Source organism: Hippopotamus amphibius, chromosome 11, assembly GCF_030028045.1.
Source record: "Hippopotamus amphibius kiboko isolate mHipAmp2 chromosome 11, mHipAmp2.hap2, whole genome shotgun sequence".
NCBI classification, from domain to species: Eukaryota; Metazoa; Chordata; class Mammalia; order Artiodactyla; family Hippopotamidae; genus Hippopotamus; species Hippopotamus amphibius.
This window is the reverse complement of record NC_080196.1, coordinates 64601394-64625600: the sequence shown is the minus strand read 5'-3', so window position 1 is coordinate 64625600 and position 24207 is coordinate 64601394.

Here is a 24207-nt window from a genome sequence, read left to right as displayed (position 1 = left end):
CAGGTCACTTATTTGCCTTTCTGGCTCCGTTAATCTGCTATTGGTTCCTTCTAGTGTATTTTTCATTTCCGTTATTGTGTTGCATATCTCTGTTTGTTTGTTCTTTAATTCTTCTAGGTCTTTGGTAAACTTTTTGATCTTTGCATCCAGTCTTTTTTCAAAGTCCTGGATCATCTTCACTATAATTTTTCTGAATTATTTTTCTGGAAGGGCGCCTATCTCCTCTTCATTTAGTTGTTTTTCTGGGGTTTTATCCTGTCCCTTCATCTGGTACAAAGTCCTCTGCTTTTTCATTTTCTCTATCTTTCTGTGGCTGTGGTTTTCAGTTCCACAAGACGAAATACTGCTGATACTGCTTGATACTGCTGTCTACCCTCTTGTGGTGGAAGCTATCTAGGAGCCTCCTGTGCTAAGACTCTTATCAGGAGAGTCCTTGATTAGAAACGTACAGTCTTGTTAGACGTATGGGGGATGTGCCCTCTGCACACAGGAAGAGGCCCTTTTCAGGGTTCTGTTCTATAAGGGGTACTATTCAGTACTCTAAGTATTAAGATAAAATGTCAGAGAATCACTTTTTATTATAAAAGCCATACATTTTTATGAATATAGGGGAATTTAAGGAATAAGGGCCCATCCTGAGAAATCCACTAGAGAGTAAGCTTCAGATAGTCAAGAGCCATCAAGAGATGTCAACACAAGCATTGGTGATTTGAATTTGGAACCATGTAAATATTTTGCATAATTATGACGTTAAATTAATTTTTTACAAAAAATACCCTCCAAAAATGAATATAAAATGAAATAACTGAACCTAAATGGAAACACCGTTTGTGGCATAATTACACAGAGAGGCACAATTCCAAGTGACTTCAAAGCAGAATAATTTGTCTCAGCTATAACCTAAGACAAAAAGAACTGCAAAAATAATAATAATTCAACCATTTTAAGCAATCATCTTGCTGGCGGTAATGCTGCTATTGGTATTCTGAAGTTGTTATATATGTATTTTTGGATTACAAAACAAAATTCCATTATGCTCTAATCTTAGTGAAATTGAGGCCTACATTTTGTACAGGAAAAAAGTGGTTCAAATGTACATCTAAATATGAATTCCAAGTATACACAAGAACTCATGATGTATTTTATATTTTTCTTTCTGAATTCTGCCAATGGAAAGGCCTAAGAAAAAAGAGCAAACCAATCGCAACAAATACCCCTAATGCTCAGATTTTGATTTTCAAAAATCATCTTCCAATTTTAAAAAAGAAAAAAGAAACAGGGGTCCTTGAAAATCGCACTGATTCCCCATCTGGTACCAGATATGTGCAAGATGAGTTTGAAATACCAGATAGTAAGAAAGCTATCAAAGACTACTAGGGTCACGTCAATTAAGACTTATAGCCAACTTGAAGAAGTTCCCACTGGCCCAAAATGGGACATTTTGACTCTCAATAGGGATAATAACTGAAACATATCAATAATTTAAATTCATGAATTCATAATGACATTAAAATAAACTGGTCACCACTGCAGGATACAGTAAATCAACTCAATATTTTGAAAATAGTGAAAAAATCAAAAGAATTGAGCATTTCTCCTGCCATCCCAATATGAATTGTACCACTGGATAACCAAATAGTAGATGAGGGAAATTTTTGCTTTTGGATTTTTTTTAACATAAGTATTCTAGGCAGTAAATGAAGAAAAAATAATAGAATATAGGTATTATCATTCTGCAGCTCCAAATGGATCTAGGCTTTGAGAATCATTGGTTACCAATATCACTATAAAAGAGGGAACTAGAGATTTGATGTTTCTTTTTTTGTTTTTAATAATAACTGGAAGTTTGTGCCTTTTTGACCACCTTCACCTGTGGGTGAAGATAAAAGTGTCTTGATGGTAAAGTACACTACCACCTGTGAAATGGCCTTTAAAAATAAACCACAACTAATCTGAATCTGATAAAGCCTTTACCACTTTCCAACTGCTAAATTATACAAAATACAGAATTTGAAGCGATATGTTATAAAACACTATGGAGATGCAAACAGCAAATTTCACATTGTGAGAAATTCTCCAAACAACTGACTCTGTGTCCTCAACAAACAAACTGCAAGAGAAAAAAAAGAGAAATGAGTGAGGAACCGATTGAAAGAAAATTAAAAGACATGATAATCAATTGAAATGTGCAGACTATCAAACTATTAAAATTGTAATATGACAACTGCAAATTTGAATACTACACATTTGATGATATTAAGGAATCATTACTATTTTTTAATATAACAATGGTAGGTGTGTGGCCAGATATTTTTTGGAGGAAGTGATAGAATCTCTAAGATTTCATCAAAATAATACAGAAAGAGAGCAAGTGGGTAGAGGTATAGATGAAATAAGTTTGGCTACATGTTGATAATTATTGAAGCCAAGTCATGGCTATATGTGGGTTCATTTTATTATTCTATCTACTTTTGTATATGTTTGAAATTTTCCAAAGTAAAAAATATATATGTTATTTGGGGTAAGAGTTTAGCCTGCATAAAACAACTGCAAAATTACTAAATACTGGTTTGAACTTCATGTTATACTCTTGCTAGAAAGAATCACAGCTATGAGATATGCCAGCACTGATTGGCATCTATCTGCTCCACGTGTAATAAAATAAGTAGATTAAGTGGAATCTGATTTTCCAAAGAAGAGGATTTGGACCAAAATCTGGAGAGACATTTTTCTAGCTACTCTTGGATTAGAATGTCATTAGTACTCTAATTAGAAGTTGTGCCCGGCAGTGTCCTGGCAAGAAACAGATGAGATACTCAAAATCATTTAGCTGAGCAGATTTTAATAAAAGGACTACTTGCAGAAGAGTGGGTGGAGTGACAGGGATCAACAAGGGGTTGGAAACACCCAAGAGGTAGAAGAGTGGGAAGCAGTCGCAAGCCCTGGGCCTCAATGTGCAAGGAGAGAAAACTGTAGAACCTGAATCCTCTAAGAGCTGGAGCTCTGCAGGGGGTCTGCCCAACAGGCAAAAGGAGCCAGGGTGATGCGGTCCTAGAGGTCATTCTCCCAGGGCGGGACATAGAAAGATCGATGAGGGAGCTAGGTGGGGACCAGCTGACAGACAGGGCAGACTGTCTTGTTGTATTATATGTGTCACACATACTGACTACATAGTTTCACATATCATATATATGTGTGTGTTCTATATATTACATATAGATGTAATATATGTATATATAATATATATGTAACATATGGAAACACATATAAACTCCTGTGTGTGTGTGTGTGTGTGTGTGTGTGTGTGTGTGTGTATGTGGAGAGAGAGAGAGAGACTGATCCAGAGTATGGATTTATTTCACCTTTACATCTAACCTTTTAGTTTTAAGATATTAAAAATAATCCACAGAAGAGAAAATACAAATGTCAGGTAAACTATAAAAAGATGTTCAACATTATGAGAAATCTGGGAAATGCAAATTAAAATGACAAAATACTATTTTTTACCCATCAAATTGGCAAGTAATTAAACATTTAAAAATATCAAGTATTGGTGAAGGGAGTGGTGATGGGAACTCACACACACAATAAGGGAGAATGCAAATTTGTTTAGTTCCTTGTTCAGTTTGGTGGTGTCTGTTACAGAGACCGTGTGGCAACACGGGGAAGAGCTCAGACATACTGTGGGTTCAGATCCCTGCTCTGCCACTTAATGTCCACATAATCTTCTGTGAATTACTTAAGCTCTCATACTTCTTATTAGAAATACTTAAGCTCCCTATGCCTCAATTTCTCTACCTGGAAAATGGGTAAAAAGCAGCATTTAGCTCACACTCCTAAGAGTGTCAGGCACAAACATGAAAAATGCCTATATACCATGAGTCAGCCATTTCACTCCTCCTCTATTTGCAAAAATAAGCTGACACATGGATATTTATTTCATGATTACTTGTACTGTTTGTTATGGCAAATAAATGGAAACAAACACTTGTGCTCATGGAAAAATTCCTGGCACATAGTGTGGAGTGAATAAAATATCAATGAAAACTACATGCTTTCCATGGAGCTCTATCTTTGAGCTCGATTGTAGCTGCGAATAGCTGTAATATATTTGTATCTATATCTATATAAAAGTTTTAGAAAAACTCTTGGGGAATATATCCAATCTGACAGCCATGCTTATTTCTGCACAGGAACTGGGATGAGGGGCAAGGAAAGATAGTCAAAGGAGCTTTATATTTATCTGTTGTGTCTGAATTCTTATCAGGAAAATTTACTCATGAGGCACTTGTGTGATTAAAAATTAATAGCGTTGAAAAATAATTCAGGTCCACCTGATTCCAAAACCAATGCATGTAGTCACTACGTATCAGAAAACCCTTTTCATTTACCAGAAAAGCCTTTCCTCTATGGCTACTTCTTTATTCATAAAAATTGTAGTCTGGTTTAAAACTGTTTTCACTAGCTGCCTTGCCAGAGATTTTATGTTAATCACTTATTGTCCATTAAATAAGAGTGCATGAATGGTAGCAATGATCTATGTCATTCACAACGGTCTATATAACTCCTATCTGTTGGTGTCAAACATTATTTTCTCTTTGAAGAAAGAACAGTGACAACTAACACTAACATACAGTTATAGTTTATAGTTCCTAACATTTGCACATAAATAATAGGGGTTTAAGAAACACAACTTAACAATTTTTTCCTAAAGAGTTGTAAATAAGATTTACAATGTGAGATACGGAGTTAAAAATCATAGGTGGAAATAGAATAATTTTGACCAATTCAAAGTTCAGAATGAGTGATTATCCAAACTTTCAGATGAAGTCTTAAAAAAAAAAAAAAAACAGAGCAAGAGACAGAAGATGAAATTTGCTGAAGAATATAAAACTGTAGTTAGATGTTTGAATTTGTTTAACACATTTTCTGAATAATATGATTATTTAAAAATGTATGAAATGTTAGAAAGTAGACTGTTGTTATGAATCGTTATTTTAATAATGATATTTTATGTTGTATAAAAGAGGAAAATGATTCAATTGTGTGTTTATCGTCTTTTTCCCTTTGGGATATCCAAATCAGGGAAAGAAGGTGTTTTGTAAACAACCATAAGCTTAAGGTTCTTCTGGGGGCAACTTCCCAAACTGCGATCCTGGGCTTTACAAGGAAATTGCCTCATACACAATCAAAGAGGACGAGTGATAAATCCTTAAGTCGGGTATCACAATTTGCAGCCAGCTCAACTCATCCCTTGGATGTTGATGTCCTCCTTGGTTATATATTATTAATACAACCATTTGAAAACTATAAATCATATTATTTATTATTTATTGACCTTGACATCACTTTCATTTTGTTATTAAATTGATTGGTTATTTTTACACAATATAGTAATACTATTATATATAGAATTAATCATGATATAGAGTAAGACTTCAAGCTCCATATAATTTCTTGCTTCTATGTTTTTTCATTCATTACAGTTCCTTTATATTTGTCAACAATAATACCATAAAAATTACAGTTCTCCCTTGGATTATCCCTCCACCCCCAAATAATTTTCCTCCACAAAAAAAGCACTAGTGTTAATACTAATAATTTCAAATTGAATTTACTTAAAAAATACAATATTGTTAAATATATATATATTTTTAAAATGTAATTAGTGAATTTTAGTTCATAACACCATACTCTGCAAAACAACTGATTTCATTAGAATGAAACATATTAAAAATAGATATTTGACTAAGTTTAACAGGTGTTTAATCTGAAAGACACTGAACAAATTCCGAGTAGCTGATGCAAGCAAATATCAAAGTAATTGATTCAACTTTGCTCTAAAACTTAAAAAAGCATAAAGTAGATTATGTGACACTTTCCTTGATAGAAATCGAGGAGTGCCATTCTAGACTGATTGATCATCTTCTCATTTTCCTTTCTTCTACTCTACCACTGAAATCCAGCATTTTCTCATTGCTGCCACCACCGCAAGGACCCCACACCCTACAGGTAATGTTGATTAAGGAGCATTTTTAGGGAGGTAAGAAAGCCTTCTTTGGGAACATAATTGTGACTTGGAAATATATCTGGAAGGATTTCATTTTCAACCAACCCAGTCTCATTTTCTGTTTCCCTCGTTCCTTTCTAAGCCCCAGATGTCATTTAGTATCACCAGATATTAGCAACAGGTGATACTGAAAACCCACCACAAAATATTTAGAACATATATACTGCTTTATTTTGTTTTTTGAATTTTAAATAGATTATTATTTTCTTTTTAAATATTCAGATAAAAAAATACAAAAAGAAAAGTAAAACAGATGTTTAATATTATTGGCCTAGAGGAGTCCACAAGTAACATTTTGGTATAGCTCTTTCCAGGGTGTCTTATAATTATATGAATATACAGATACTTACTTTTTTTTTTGACAAATACAGAAGCACTTTTTGTGTGTAACTTATTCACTTAATATATTGCAATCTCATTTACATGTAAATAAATATAGATTTACAAGCACATTTAATGGTATCATAGTATTGCATTATATAATATGTCATATGTAACACTGCATAACATATAATATGCACTATGTAATATATATACATATGAAATTTTAATATATATGAATTTTAAATTCTGTACACAAAAAACTTTAATTTTAAAAAATGTTTCCCAACCTTAACACTAGCTGTTAGAGGGCTGATTAAGTTTTATTTAAGACTCCCCATTTACTCAGATCTGCAAACAGGCCTTCACAGAATTATGTAGCCTCTGGTAGTAGCTACCTTCTCCTGCTTCTGTTAGAGTTGGGGACAAAATTTACTTAGAATCCGTCCTTGCCGAAGTAGCCTCAACACTGAGAAAATTTAGTGTTTTCCCCCTTTATTCATTCATTCAGCAAATATCAGTACTTACTGATACAATAGTGTTGACATCACATTGTTGAAAATTTGTTGGTATTACATTTTACCTACTTACTCCAGTTCCTCTGGGGATACCCTAGTAACCCTAGAAGCCATATAATTGATTGTGATTTACAGAGAGGGTTAAAAAAGCACAGTGACAGCTGATTCACTTTGTTGTACAGAGGAAACTGGAACAACATTGTAAAGCAATTATACTCCAATGCAGATCTGAAAAGAAAAAAAAAAAAAGCACAGTGATAATGACCAACAGGCTAAACAAAGGTAAAAAAACCCATCAAGCCACCAGAAAACAGACACCGATTAAGAGGAGGCAGAACAATACACATTTATGTAGTCAGCCATCTCTTTACCCAACCAACATCCTTGCATGTGTCGTAAGCACCAGGAACTGTGCAAACTGTAGTGAGAAGACACATTTATGGCCAGGTGACAACTACCATGGCAGAGGTAAACTCAAAGTACTTACTATGAAAGCTCTTTGAAAAGGCACCATCCCACTACAGAGGTAGGAAGTAGTGGTCAGAGAAGGAGAGTTCCAAATGAGAAGAGAGATTAGGCATTTAGAGTGTTAAATTAATTAAACAAGGCGGCCATTAGACTGAGGTGGCTGTGAGGCCTTGGAGACTACAAAGGCAAACCAAACTCTAAGCCTGTAAATGCCTCAGGGTTAGGAAATCGAAACCTAAGAACAACCAATCACAAACAGCCAACTAGGCACTAAGGAAATCAATAATTTGCTTTCTTTGCTTCCCTTCTTTCCCTGTTGAAGCCTCTCCCCGAGCTTCTGCCAAGGGAGCGGTCCTAACCACTTCCGGTTCCCCGCTGCCCCACTCTAATCAGATTCTGCTCAAACTTAAAATTTTTAATATGCCTCGGTTTATCCTTTAACAGGGGCTAGAAACTACAGGATCGCTTATGGATGTTTCAGACCCATAGGTTTTGAACTCCAAATGCAGTTGGTATAGAAATGATCCAGCAGGTGAGTAAGGAAGTCCTGTTAAAATGTAGTGCACGTTTCTTAATAATATGTAGTGTCTGAGAGATTGTCAAAAAAGTTAGCGCCAGGAATGGGGGAGGGTTTAAATCCAGGTTGTGCCATTCACCTCCGTTGGGTGGACACTCAGTTTTATCCACTTTAGAAGATTCTCATGAGAAAAGACATTAAAGACCATCATGCATGTGCCAGCATTTCATAAACTGTTAAGGTTACCAATGAAGAATCTGCTACAGTAAACACTGCAGGAGCAGCTTGAATGCTGACACCATCGAAGCAGTGGCATATTAAAACTGCATTTAACACTATGTATTTTCTTCTGACAAAGTAATGAGGACGATATGAGACATGCTAATCTACTAATCGAGTATTTTATAGCCCTTAACATTAATTAAAAATACTCTGCCTGCTTATATTCTGCTGCTCTCCTCAGAGACTCTCCTTTAGACATGTTAATATCAACCTAACCTTTCCAATATAGTTCATTTTTAATTAAAAAATAAATAGGGTGGAATAAAACAGATTGGACAGCCATAAACAGAGATAACATTTTATTATTTGGGCATATATATTCAGCTCCCATGTTGTCAAAATTCTGATTACCATCTGTACAATCAGACCATCCAAGATGGCTGTCTTCTTGCTATCTATACAACTTCTGCTGGACCAGTCCCTGCTTCAGCTACACCCTACCCACATGACTGACCTTCCCTCTTAATCATAGAGCCTAATCAGTAAATGCCTGCAGACTTGCCCCCGGCCCAGCCAGTGACTGTTCTAATCTTTAGATCAGAACTCTCCACTAGGAAAGTTTATCAAAGGTTATCAAAGGAACAGTGAGGGGCCTGCTCCTCTGCTGGTTTCCCTAGTAACCGATGAGCCAACCTACCTGATGTCAATTCCCCTGATGGCTGGTAATTTCCCTCTACCCACCCCTTGGGAAGACTGCTGCCTTGTCCCGCCCATCCTGCTGTCTGTCATCCACGGTGGGGTGTCTGTCGCTATAGGACACCCTTGTTTCGGATGTATAAAATCGCCTATCCAGTAAACCACTGATGTCTCATCCCCTGACTCTCGGCTCTTTCTTTGGTCTTGCGGCTGGGCAGTTACAGGGTTGCAGGCCTGCAGGGTGCAGCCCAACACTATCAGTTTCAAGAGAAGTTCGTGTGACTAGAAGAAAGTCAGAAAGTGAGTTTCTGTCAGGTGTGTGCACATAGATTCCCAATGGGAGACTCAGGGATACTGAGGCTAAGTTGAATATGGTTGTGAGGTTGGGCTCTCTTCCTGTCCAGCCCCACTAGGGAAACCAAAGTTCTGTCCTGAAAGTAGCATGCTGGGAATACTGGAGCACAGCTGCCTTTCCCCTGCTTGTGAAGTGGACATTCCATGTCAGGAGAGCAAAGCTGAGAGGTCCCCAGACTGCTGGCCCCCAGCCACCGAGCGCTCAGCTTCTAGAGTTCGTGTGTCAGTCAGTGAGGAGGCTGCTTGTGTTACTCCTACCCTCAGGTCCAGAGCCCTAGCTCAAAGACTGCCTATGGGGAGAAACAGGGCATAAAAAAGCTCTTAAACTCTTCCAAAGAAACTGACTTCACTTGTAATTGTAGAGTGAAGAAGTTCAAGCCTAAAGGTGCTCTGAAGCAAAGTGGATGTTGTGATGAAGGAATATTGGGAGGATATTCAAGATAAAGGCTGACCCGTAAACCAGCTAGTTTGGGGGAGAAAATAGGAAATAGGACACCTGGGATGAGGTCTTCTGAGGTTAGAACAAAAATCAAACCCCATCCTATAAAACTATTTCTTCAAAGAAGCCAGAATTTCACCGAGTATTATTTCTTCTTCTTTGTTTAAAAAATTAATTTATTTATTTTTGGCTGTGTTGGGTCTTTCTTGCTGCACGCGGGCTTTCCCTAGTTGTGGCGAGCATGGTCTACTCTTCATTGCTCAGGCTTCTCATTGCAGTGGCTTCTCTTGTTGCAGAACACAGGCTCTAGACATGCGGGCTTCAGTAGTTGTGGCATGCAGGCTCAGTAGTTGTGGCACATGGGCTTAGTTGTTCCATGGCATGTGGGATCTTCCCAGACCAGGGCTCGAACCTGTGTCCCCTGCATTGGCAGGCGGATTCTTAACCACTGCGCCACCAGGGAAGTCCCTCATCTCTTCTTTAAATGTTCACTACAATTCACTATTGAAACCATCTGAGCCAGGTACTTCTTTTCCTGGAAAGTTATTAATTATTGATTCAATTTCTTGAATAGATATAAGCCTATTCAAATTATCAAATTTTTATGTGAGTTTTCATAGTTTGTGTATTTCAAGGAATTGGTCCATTTCATCTAAGTTATTAAATTTGTGGGCACATGTCTCTGGGCTGTGACCTTTACAAGTGCATCTCTACAAGAAGATCTTTCTTGGCTCTTCAGTATGAGGACCTGGAGGGCTTTCTGGAAGTAATACCTCTAAAAGTGTGGGGGTCTCCCCCAAAATGCAACCCCCAAGAATTTATGTCTCTCACATAAGTCTACATTTGGGCTCTAAACAATTCATCAAATTTACCATTTAAATCTTCCTGCCACTTCATAGTTCCAGTAGCTGCTGGAGTACATCTTGGCTGTGACCCTCTATATTTGTCTGTCCATCAGATTTCAGAGTGATGATTTGCCCTACAACCTCAGCTCTCTGATGAGCTCCAAGAAAAGGCATCACTTTTAGATTTGTTCAGTTTTTTGTTTTGTTTTGATATAAGAACAGAAGTGGTAGTAACTTCCAAGCTCTTTATATGTTGGATCTGAACCAGGAAGTGGTCAGCTTATTCTTTTTTATTGCTAAGTAGTATTGCATTGTATAAATTTACCAGAGTTTGTTTATTCATTCTCCTCTTCATAAATTTTGGGGTTGTTTTGAATTTTTGTCCATTACGAATAAAGCTGCTGTCAACATTCTTTTAACTGGCTTTTGATGGCTGTAGTAATCATTGATTCTAGAATTCTGGATCCAAACTAGACAATAGATCATAAGCATACACCCATAGAGCAAGTGGATCACCCACTGTGGAACTCACTTTGTACCTCACTTGGCAGTGACTGACTGAGCGTTCTCTGCAGAAAACAGGCCCGAGTGGCATCTAACTTACTTTTGGTGGACTTCAGCCTGAGAACCATCGCTTCTTGTAACACCATCCATGTACTGAAGTGGGCATAAAAGTATCTTTCTTTTCCTAAAACTATATTTCTGTTGAGACACTGTTTGACTTGGTGAGAGCATATGCAGTCTTAGTCATTTCCAAGTAAACTCACTAAAGATTTCATATCCTTACTCATCCCCTGTCCCCGATTTCCCTTCCTGATTCTAAGCTCTGGGGTGGATGTTGTGCCATTACATTCGTGAGGAGGTGGTATCTTGTTCCACCCTGTGCTGGCACTTGCTGAGATAGACAACTTCCTAAAGATGCCTTTGGATTGGTGTACTTTCTTTTTTGAAAACTTACACACTGTTTTATTACACTTTGTCAACTGAAAATATTACCTCCATAAACTATAACAGGTTATTATCAAACAGCTACAATTATTTTGTATTTGAAATTCAAATCAGAGTACGCAGGTTGTCTGGAAAATCATATCCCTTCCAACCTTAGGTTATAGCAAGTCATTATGAATACCTGCAACCGATTCACTTTATAGTGCCACATGCCTAACAAAATATTGCACAACCAATAAAATCACCTGGAATAGATTATTTCAAGGTCACTACAGAATATGTTTTAATTCTTAATCTTAATAATGTTAACTTGTATGTGGCAGAGTCCATTTATCCTCAGTATAATTCTTCCCTCTCACTATCAACCCCTATGAAGGGCCATTTTCACTAAATATTAGTTGATTTGCTTTTTATAATCAGCCAATTTCTGCCTCCACTCCCTGCCACCCCATGCATACACACTAATAAAGTTTGAGAAATTTTTAAATGCTACTGAAAACAGAGCTGCTGAATTTTTACTAGATCCATCCTGATATTAGCAAGGCATAAAGTGTGAGCACCTCTTTATTGGGACCAGAAAAATCTTAGATGCAATGAAAAGTCAGTTCAGAACTTGTCATTAGCTGGCCCATAGAACATGCAGGAAACTGGGCTTCATTTGAACTTCCCTGAGATGGTTGATGATGGTCAAATTTAGTAGATTTTTGGTCTTTACAAAAATTATTTATCAAAATGGGTATTATGGTAGATATGAAATGAACCACATAGTTCTCAAAATAAAATTATGCAATGAATACTATAGTGTTAATTACATATTAGTAAGTCTGAATCTACATTTTTGTGGTTCTTAATTTCTTAAAATGGTGGAAGAGGTGAGAAGTTGAACTCCATTAACTATAACACTTCTTACCAGTCAAAAATTCTGTAGTTTTCACTTAAATTTATCTCCATGGGCACAGAAGAGAATCGGACACCTAAAAGGCCAGGGAAATGGCAAAAGACATAATGGCTGGAAAGTATATGGCATATTTGGGAGACAGAACTTGACTACAGCAGAGGGTTTATATTGGGATTAGTATAAAGCAAAGCTTGAAGGGTAGATTGGAGCCCAGATTACAAAGAACCTTCAATACTGGGCTAAAGAATTTGTATTCTAGTCTATGGATAATGGAGAGCTATTGTAGGGATTCAAGTGATGGTGAGCCTAATAATGGCTTTAAAAGGAATGAGTTGGTGTTAACAATTAGGGATGGATTAAAGGGGAGTGAGGCTAAAAGAGGAGAAATCAATAGAGGGGATGTTTTCTAAAACAGGTGTGAGCTAATGATGGCTTGAGCAAGGGTGATGTCAGTAAGATTCACAGAGTAACAAAAGCTTTTGGAAAAAAGAATCTGTGAAACTGGCTGATATGATATATAGAGCTAATGAGAAGAAAGAGTCAAAGAAAATTCCAATTTAATGTTAGGAGAATTATGTTTTCACTTAGTTCAACATGGAAAGCATTTAGAGAAAGGAGAAAATGAGTTCAGTTTTAGAGACTTTTCATTTGAAGCATAGGTAGATAAGTGAGAGGCAGTGTGTTGTATGCTGTGGAAACTGCAGGACTAGATGAGAGGTGAGGGGTGAATCCGTTTTAATTTTAAATGAAACCTCACTGAAAAAAATAAGCAGATAAAATACTGAAGTTTCAGCTTGAACATCACATTTGAAAACTGAAGAGACCTGGTCATTCCTATTATTTCTCATGTTTTAAATTTATACTCAAACATATTGGTTAGATTCCACATTTAATCACGTCTCTTTTATGTACGTGCTTTGCTAGAACATAATAAGTAATGTTGTCTGATTTGGCAGTGATTAGTTTAGTAAACTGAACGTTTATGATCAAAGGAAAATTTTTACCATTTAAGTGACTGTTCCCATTTAATACTGGCAATAGAATGTGAAGTGTTAGTTTTCCTGGCAAAAGAGGTCTCTTGGATATACTATGTCTACATGATATCAAAGTAAGTAAGTGGTTCAAGGCAGTAGAAAATAATCCTAACCATTTTATAAACTTATAAGTTAAATCACAATCAAAGCAGTTATTTAATTATTTTTGGTAGGTAAAACCATAATGTGATCTGCTTCAAAATCAATATATGTTAATTTCTTTGCATGTTAAAGAGGCTCAAAACATGGAAGTAAGTAATCTAACCTGTCTCCCCATCTGTGACGTAAGAAGTTGGAAAGATAGCTAAGCAAACAGAAAACAAAACATGCTTATGATTGAACATGTCAGGTGTACTAAACAATGTGCCAGAAAGAATAATCACGAAGAAAATCGAAAATCGTGGGATGTTGTGATTGATATTGTCTGGAATGTATTTTACACTAAGCCTTATTACCCAGGAAGCTTAAAGAGTTCTGATTGTAGTAATCACAGTCTTAAAAGGGAGGGAATAGGAGCAAATATTGTAAGCCCCATTTCGGTTGACATAGCAAGTCAGCAGTGTAAGGGGTGTCCTCAGATCAGCAGCCTAGGCATTGCCTGGGATCTTATTAGAAATGCAAAACCTCAGGCTCTACTCAAAACCCACTGGATTAGAATCTTCATTTTAACAAGATCTAGAGGTGATTCCTATGCATATTAAAGTTTCAGAAGCACTGACACACAATCCTATCGGATCTACATCCAGTGAGTGAAGAAATTCCCATCATCCACCTATAGAGATCCCACATCTGTCTTGTCTTCAGTTAATCACATTTTATGATGTCACTTGCCCTAAGTTATATGCTTGGTAAAAGAAGATACATAACTGTGAAGAGATTCTTCATGAAGGAAGTAGCTTGAAGTAGACATCATATAAGATTGGTATATTCCATTCATGGGAACCTCCTTCACTCTAGCCAAGGAGTGTCCAGAGAAATTCAGTTCAAAATCTCAACCAAGTTTCCTCTTTCACCATGGCATGAACAAAGTGAATCTGGAGAGCTAGATGGAAGATACATAAGCTCTTCCTCATTTTGCAATAAATGTTTCACTCTTTTACAATTTTGCTGTAGAAATTGCTGTTGTCATACACAAAGGACTATTTCTTGCCTTAGCTTCACTAAGCTTTTTTAAAATATGGGGTTGCAACAATGCTTGGAAACAAGTAAACTGAACTGACTGAAAGAGTACTTGTTTGTTTCAGCAGGGGGGAGGCAAAAAGAAAAACTATTTCTTGAGAGCATCTACTCTGTGCTAAGGACTACACAGATGTTTTATATAAAGAACCAGGGTCTCTAAAATGTCAAGCTTGAGACCTGTTCTCTACCTATATGAACACGGTGTTGTCGTGAGTTGTCACAGCTATAAAAACTATAAATATGTAGCTTACTCTATGTGTTTATACCACAGAAATAAAAAGCACCATAAGAGACTACTACAAGCAGATATGTGCCAATAAAATGGACAACCTGGATGAAATGGACAGATTCTTATAAAAGTATAACCTTCCAAGACTGAATCAGGAAGACATAGAAAATATGAACAGACCAATCACAAGTAATGAAATTGAAACTGTGATTAAAAATCTCCCAACAAACAAAAGTCCAGGACCAGATGGATTCACAGGTGAATTTTATCAAACATTTCTAGAAGAGCTAACAGCCATCCTTCTCAAACTCTTCCAAAAATTGCAGAGGAAGGAACACTTCCAAACTCATTCTACAAGGCCACCATTACCATGATAACAAAACCAGACAAAGATACTACAAAAAAAGAAAATTACAGACCAATATCACTGATGAATTTAGATGCAAAAATCCTCAACAAAATACTAGCCAACAGAATTCAACAACACATTAAAAGGATCATACACCATGATCAAGTGGGGTTTATCCCTGGAATGCAAGGATTCTTCAATATATGCAAGTCAATCAATGTGAACACCATATTAACAAACTGAAGGATAAAAACCACTTGATCATCTCAATAGATGCAGAAAAAGCTTTTGACAAAATTCAACACGCATTTATGATAAAAACTCTCCAGAAGGTGGGCATAGAGGGAACCTACCGCAACATAATAAAGGCCATATATGACAAACCCACAGCAAAAATCATTCTCAATGGTGAAAAACTGGAAGCATTCCTTCTAAGATCAGGAACAAGACAAGGAGGTCCACTCTCGCCACTACTATTCAACACAGTTTTGGAAGTCCTTGCCACAGCAATCAGAGAAGGAAAAGAAATAAAAGGAATCCAAATTGGAAAAGAAGTAAAACTGTCACTGTTTGAAGATGACATGATACTATACATAGAAAATCCTCAAGATGCCACCAGAAAACTACTTGAGCTGATCAATGAATTTGGTGAAGTTGCAGGATACAAAATTAACACACAGAAATCTCTTGCATTTCTATACACTAACAATGAAAGATCAGAAAGAGAAATTAAGGAAACAATCCCATTCACCATTGCAACAAAAAGAATAAAACACCTAGGAATAAACCTAACTAAGGAGGTGAAAGACCTGTACTCAGAAAACTATAAGACACTCATGAAAGAAATCAAAGACGACACAAACAGATGGAGGGACATACCATGTTCTTGGACTGGAAGAATCAACATTGTGAAAATGACTATATTACCCAAAGCAATTTACAGATTCAATGCAATCCCCATCAAATTACCAATGGCATTTTTCACAGAACTAGAACAAGAAATTTTACGATTTGTATGGAAACGCAAAAGACCCCGAATAGCCAAAGCAATCTTGAGAAGGAAAGACGGAGTTGGTGGAATCAGGCATCCTGACTTCAGACTATACTACAAGGCCACAGTGATGAAGACAGTATGGTACTGGCACAAAAACAGAAATATAGATCAATGGAACAGGATAGAAAGCCCAGAGATAAACTATGGTCAACTAATCTATGAGAAACGAGGCGAGGATATACAATGGAGAAAAGGCAGCCTCTTCAATAAGTGGTGCTGGGAAAACTGGACAGCTACATGTAAAAGAATGAAATTAGAACACTCCTTAACACCATACACAAACATAAACTCCAAATGGATTAAAGACCTAAACGTAAGGCCAGACACTATAAAACTCTGAGAGGAAAACATAGGAAGAACACTCTTCGACGTAAATAACAGCAAGATCTTTTTGGATCCACCCCCTAGAGTAATGGAAATAAAAACAAAAATAAAATAAATAAGTGGGACCTAATGAAACTTCAAAGCTTCTGCACAACAAAGAAAACAATAAGCAAGATGAAAAGATAACCCTCAGAATGGGAGAAAATATTTGCAAATGAATCAACAGACAAAGGATTAATCTCCAAAATATATAAACAGTTCATCCAGCTCAATATCAAAAAAAACAAACAACCCAATCAAAAAAAGGGTAGAAGACCTAAATAGGCATTTCTCCAAAGAAGACATTCAGATGGCCAAGAGGCACATGAAAAGCTGCTCAACATCACTAATTCTTAGAGAAATGCAAATCAAAACTATAATGAGGTATCACCTCATACCGATTAGAATGGGCATCATCAGAAAATCTACAAACAGTAAATGCTGGAGAGGGTGTGGAGAAAAGGGAATCCTCTTGCACTGTTGGTGGGAATGTAAATTGATACAGCCACTATGGAGAACAGTATGGAGGTTCCTTGCAAAACTAAAAACAGAGTTACCATATGACCCAGCAGCCCCACTGCTGGGCATATACCCAGAGAACACCATAATTCAAAACGACACATGCACTCCAGTGTTCACTGTAGCACTATTTACAATAGCCAGGACATAGAAGCAACCTAAATGTCCATCAACAGATGAATGGATACAAAAGATGTGGTACATATATACAATGAAATATTACTCAGCTGTAAAAAGGAACGAAATTGGGATATTTGTAGAGACATGGATGGACCTAGAGACTGTCATACAGAGTGAAGTGAGTCAGAGAAAAACAAATATCATATATTAACTCATATATGTGGACTATAGAAAAATGGTACAAATCTACCGGTTTGCAAGGCAGAAATAGAGACACAGATGTAGAGAACAAACATATGGACCCCAAGTGGGGAAAGTGGGGAGGGTTGGGGGGGGAATGAATTGGGAGTTTGGGATTGCCATATATACATTACTAATAAGAAAAATATATCAAATTGTACACTTTAAATATATGTGGTTTATTGTATGTCAACTGTATCTCAGTAAAAGTTCTTTTTTTAAAAAAAGGAACAGAGGTGAAAGTAGAAAGAAAAAAAACTCTATGTGTTTAAAACTTAGCTTTATTACAAACACTTTTATTATTTATTATAAACACTTTCTTATGAACACTGTCCGGCCTTTCCCATTTCCTGTTAGACACTATCTAGGAAATATAAAAGTAGAGATCAGATGATCTTGTTATTACAATATCCAATAGTGCCTATCTTAGATCTTAAACACACATGGAGATCTTATCTGGGTTTCTATGATGATACTGTTCATCCCACTGTGGTCGCTGAAAGTATCTCAGGACCGTAACTGAAACCATTTTGCAACATACGTTTTACCATCATGGACGATATCATTCCTTCATTCAATGCATACCTATAGATATATCCTATTTGTCATACAATTTTAACAGCACAGTGTGAAAATAAATAGGAGACATAAATCAAATAATTATAAATTGTGAAGAGTGCTTGAATGATAAAAACATGAGACCATGATAGAAAAGTATCAGGAGACAGGTTCCTCTTCTGGTGTAGATAATAAAGATACAACCAGAGCAACCAACCTCCAGAGAACAAAGTTACAGACTCTGAACAAAATCCAGGCAGTCCTCACATTGCATAATACCTGTTAACCGAAACTCATGCATATTGGAATGGTGTCCTTATTTTACACGGTTCTGTAGTAGCAGATCCTAGGCAAAGTGAGAGTCTGGGTACAAAATTCACAGGTTTCAGCTAATAAACCTATGCCTGCAAGGACTGCCTACATAACAAAACAACCATCTGAAAAAAGCAGGTGGATATTGGAGGAGGTCGATACTTATAAAAAGGAATAATGCAGAAGTATTTACCCTTTCTACAGTTCTTTGCCTAAAAGAATGCTTCAGGAGGCACCATGTACACAGTGGATAAAATTCCTCCAGAACATCTGCAGATGTTTTGACCCAAAGAAACAGAGGACAGATTTCAAGGAAACTACAACTTCTGGAAAGTGAGGGAACAGCCCCCAGAAAGGAGAGACACAGAAGAAGATTCTCAATTCTGTACACAAACTGCTTGCCTATCTGGCAGGACCCTAAATCATGCATGTGTGAAGCAGACCACAGAAGTCAGCTAAGGAGGAAAGAACTGAACTGACATTTGAGCTGCTGCAAAAGGAACTGTTATAGTTCAGCCAAGCTTACTGCTACTAAAGCAAATGGAAAACAAACAAACCAAACTCTTTGGCAGAATTTAAAAGAAAATATGTTCTTCACAAACTTACGTTCACTGTGGCCAGATAAACTCCAAAATGACTTAAAATACAGAGGACAAGGAATATGTTGACTCATTCTCAAGAGAAAAGACAAGGAACCCAACCCCCAAATGACCCAGGTGTTGGGATGAGTAGACAAGAATTTTTAAGCAGCTATTTAACCTCAGTGACATAAGGAAGCTATCCTTACAGTGAATAAAAGAAAGGAAATCTCAGCAGAGAAGCAAAAACTGTCAAAATGGACTAAAATTAAATCCTAAAAGTTAAAAAAATATACAATATATGAAATAAAAACTCATAGGGCAGGCTTAAGAGCAGAATGCAGATAACAGGGGAATGAGAAAGTAAACTTGTGGGTATATGAATATAAATGATCCAATCTGAAAAGTAGGTTGAAAAAGTGACAGAATCTCAGGGTCCTATGAGATAATAAGGTTTAATAAGCATGTAATTCAAGTTAAGAAGGAGAGGGGTGAGAGAATGGGGCGGAAATAATATTTGAATACATAATGGTTGACTAGTTTCAAAATTTGGCAAGACATACATATTTATAGTTTCCAGATTCTCAGAAAACCCCAAACAGGAAAGAGATGAAGAAAAACACTCATCAGTACATCACTGTCAAAATGATGAAAACCAAACATTCAGAGAAAATCTTGAAGGCAACCAGAAACTCTGAGATAATATGTGTTGTGGTTTTAAGCCACTAAATGTGGGGTTAATTTTCCATGCAGCAACAGATAACTCACACACCTACTATAGTTGGAGGTATCAACACCCCTCTCTCAGTAATTGATAGAACTAGTAGAAAATCAGGATATAAGAAGATAAAAATATTATCAAGCAATTTGTCCTAAATGTAGTTTATAAAACATTTCAGTCAGTAACAGAAGAAAATGAATTATTTTCAAGTGAACTCAGATTATTTATTAGGATAAATCATATTCTGGACCATAAAATAATCCTCAGTAAATTTAACAGGATTGAAATCATTCAAAGTATGTTTTCTGTCCACAACAGAATTAAATGAGGAATCAACAACATAACAATGTCTGGAAACACCCCTCATTACAGGGACATTAAAATCACACTTCTAAATAAAATGGATCAAAAAAGATATCACTGGGAAAATTAAAAACAAACTTTAACTGAATACAAGTGAAAAACAGTATATAACTGTGAGATACAGGTAAAGAAGTGCTTAGAGAGAAAATTATCACATTAAACTCTAATATGAGGAAAGAAGAAGGGTCTCAAGTTAATAATCTGAGTTTCTACCATAAGAATCTAGAAGAAAGAGTAAATTAAACCTCAAGTAAGCAAAACAAAGAAAGGAGGAAATCAACAAAAAAGAAAACAAAATTACCCAAAAAGAGACAATCAATAAAACCAAAAGCTGATTTTTTGAATGGATAAATAACATTGATAGCCTCTATAATGCTTACTAAGAATTTCCCAAAGAGAAGCACTTCCTAGGTGGTGCAGTGGTTGGGAGTCCACCTGCCAGTGCAGGGGACACAGGTTCAGTCCCTGCTCCGGGAAGATCCCATATGCTATGGAGCAACTTAGCCCATTAGCCACAACTATTGAGCCCATGTGCTGCAATTACTGAAGCTTGTGCGCCTAGAGCCCGTGCTCCACAAGAGAAGCCATCACAATGAGGAGCCTGCGCACCCAGAAGAGTAGCCCCCCGCTCACCACAACTAGAGAAAGACAGTGTGTATCAATGAAGACCCAACGCAGCCAATAAATAAATAAATTTATAAACAAGAAATTACCAAAGAGAAATGAAAATAAATAAAAAAAAAAGATCAGGCATATTTATTCAAGAGATGAAAATATGGACCTTAAAAAATGCTTATATAAAAATATTCATAGCAGCTTTATTTGAAGTTTTAAACACTGTAAACAACCCAAATGTCTATCAACAGGGGAGTAGATAAACACATTGTGATATATTTATGTAATGGATGAAACCCATCAATAAAAAGGAACTAACTCTTGATATACACAATGACATTGGTTGTGGTCAATCTCACAGACATAACCCTGGGCTAAAAAAGAGACCCAAAATATATATATACCATATGAATCCATTTATATGAAGTTCTAGAAGAGACAAATCTAAACTACTGGCATAGATATCAAACTAGTGATTATCTCTGCGTGGAGGAGGTAGGTAAAGATTTATTAGAAAAGGAACACCAGGGAGTTTTCTTGGTGCCCAGTATCTTGATGAGTGTGGGTGGGTTTCAAGGATGTATACATTTATCTAAATCATCAGACTGTTCACTTACAATCAGAGAGAGAGAGAGAGAGAGGGAGAGGAGGCAGAACATGGAGAGAGAGAGAGAATATGAACAAACAAAACTGAGAAAATAAAAACAGCTGCCCAGCATCTTGGGGGAAAAATTAATCTGGACCAGGTCAGAGCAGACACGAGTTACAAAACAAGACCAAGTTGGAAAACTCAGAAGCAAACATTAAGAAGGAGCGGTCTCACGCTTTCTAGGTGGCGCAGTGGTTAAGAATCCACCTGCCAATGTAGGGGACACGGGTTCGATCCCTGCTCCAGGAAGATCCCACATGCCGCGGAGCAACTAAGCCCGTGCGCCAAAACTATCAAGCCTGTACTTTAGAGCCCGTGAGCCACAACTATTGAGCCCATGTGCTGCAACTACTGAAGCCCACTACTGAAGCCTAGAGCCCGTGCTCCGCAGCAAGAGAAGCCATGACAATGAGGAGCCTGCACACCACAACGAAGAGTAGCCCCCACTCACTGCAACTAAAAGAAAGCCCGTGCACAGCAAAAGAGACCCAACACAGCCAATAAAAAATAAATAAATAACTAAATAAATTTTAAAAAAAAGAAGGAGCGGTCTCTAGAGAATGGATAGGAGTCTCCAGGGATGACCAGTTGTTAAGTTATTTATGCTGCATCTAAACACTTGCACTTATAATTGTTTGTGTGTGTGTGGTGGCTATTTTATAAATAACCACACTGGCTTTAAGTATGTATGTGTGCAATAAAAACTAAGTTAAGATTTATCCCCTAAACACAGACAATATTATGCTATTCTGCCTTATCTACCCCCACTCTGTAATTATAAATTAAAATTGTACAAACCATAGACTGAAATATTTATGGATGAATATACTCGATATCTAGGATGTGCTTCAAAATAACAGGGGTGGAGAGATGAACGGCGATGTGGAAGAGTTTGCCCACAGGTTAATAATTGCTACAGCTGGACAATGGGTATCATTATATGTGCTTGAAAGAAAGTTAAAGAAAACCTAAGTAACCACACAATAAGTGTGCTAAGGCCAGTGGAGTTTCTATTTGCTTTTCGTGAATAACGACTTTGAAGCTTTTAAAAAAAATCTTCTGTTTTAGTGCCCGTTACTGATGTTAAAAGCCCATATATAGGGCACGTACTGGGTGACCCTGCTCTGGTTAGACTGAGGACTGCTGCCAGTAATTGTCTTATCTCAGGAAGGTTTTACAGGTTAAAGGTGCCCCAGGGGCAGCGCAAATAAAACTAAGAAGAGGGGGCCAAATCCTTTGTCACTGCCTAGTAAGAAGCATTCCAGATAACAGGAGAAAGGACCAGGAATCTTTTCCATGTCAGATGATGCAGAGACAGCAGTGGAGCAGGTCCTGGTATATTTAGTTTTTCCATTCGGGACATGAAAAAAATTATAATTGAGAAATAAAATATAATTTTAGAGATAGGTAGTAATTTTGAATTTTGTAAAAACAGTATTGATTGTAGATTGCAGCTTTTTGATGACCTATTAGTAAACAAATGTGTTTAATACATATTAGGCAATTTGTAAATATTTTCAGTTGTTGAAATATTTGTTCATTTTCTTTGAGCAAATATAAACCATTCTGTTGAGCATGTTGAGCATATAATTGGAAAAATAAATCAGCTTAAAGTTTTAGATTATCAAAAATTTACAACACTGAGAAAAATACCAAAGAAAGAAAATCCTTTACACTTAAATACCTCCACATTTGCTTTTTAAAGTTTCTTAAAGTAAGAAATAAAATTATATTGCCTCCAATGAATGACCCTACGGTAACCTTTTCTAGTTAAGGTAGAAATTTATGAGATCATAGGTAGTATTACTCCTTGCAACTAAACAACAAACCAATTTTGTACTTCCTATTTATTTATAGAAATAGAAGGAAGATTTCTGTTATCAAACTTTAAATCATTATTATAAGAAAAAATAATACTGTGCTCGGAAAATATATCTAAAGACTTGGAAATGCACACAGATTAATAATAGAGAAGACGTTACTTATATGTGGGGCAACATCGTGTCAAAATAGTAACCTATTTTCAGTTAATCAGGAAAGCAATCAGCAAGTGCTTACTGAATAACTAGAAGATGCTGTGAAATGTACAAGAGATGTATAGGACAAGGAGCTTACAACACTGATGAAGGAGCAGACAATTCTGATATCTAATATGCATGAAATGATTAGATAACACAACACATTATAGGTGAATAGGTTTCAAGACAGAGTTTCCAGGAGATAAGTCTTCCACATGAGTTCAAGGAGGACAGATAACACTCAGCTGGAGAATGTACTTTGATGATGGTTAGACTATGACAGAAAGCATTTGGAGTATAATATTCATACACTACATACAATCCTTAAAGTATTAGCTCCGCTTCTACTATAAAATAAGTAAATTGTTTCTATCTTCTTTGAAATCATAAACAGATGTTAAAATATCCTCTATTTCCTTTAACGTAAACTGTAAGATGTTTTTTAAATGCTGAGAGTCTCTTCCTCTGAACGTATAAGACACACAGATCAGTGGAATTACAATTATGTTTCTTTGTTAAATTAAAGAAATATCATTACAAAGAGAAATATACTGTCCTGATATTGCCTGCAAGATGTAAATAAATATCCTCACATGGGCATAATTCCCTCACCCAAAATTTGGGGGGTTTGTTTTAAACATACAAACAGAAAGGTTTAGGTACCCCAATAGCAAAAGCAAGCCACACAAGGTATCCAATTCAGCTTGTTCACATAGAACATCCCAAAACATGCTCTGCCAGAGGTATTTACACTCTGAAAAGAATTATTTCCATATGCTGCACTGTGCGAGAGGTAAATTTTTTTTTATTTCCCCTCACCATCATTCTCATCTTATACCTACAACTATTCTCCAAGCACCTGCTATGTGAAATAAACATGCTTGATTCTCTGGGGAGGAAAAAAAAAAAAAAAAAAAAAAAGGATGTTTTCATCATGGTCCCTGTCCTTGAGAATATTAAAATACTTTTTGAGCTATGTGTAAATAAAACAAAAATAACAACTTCAAAAC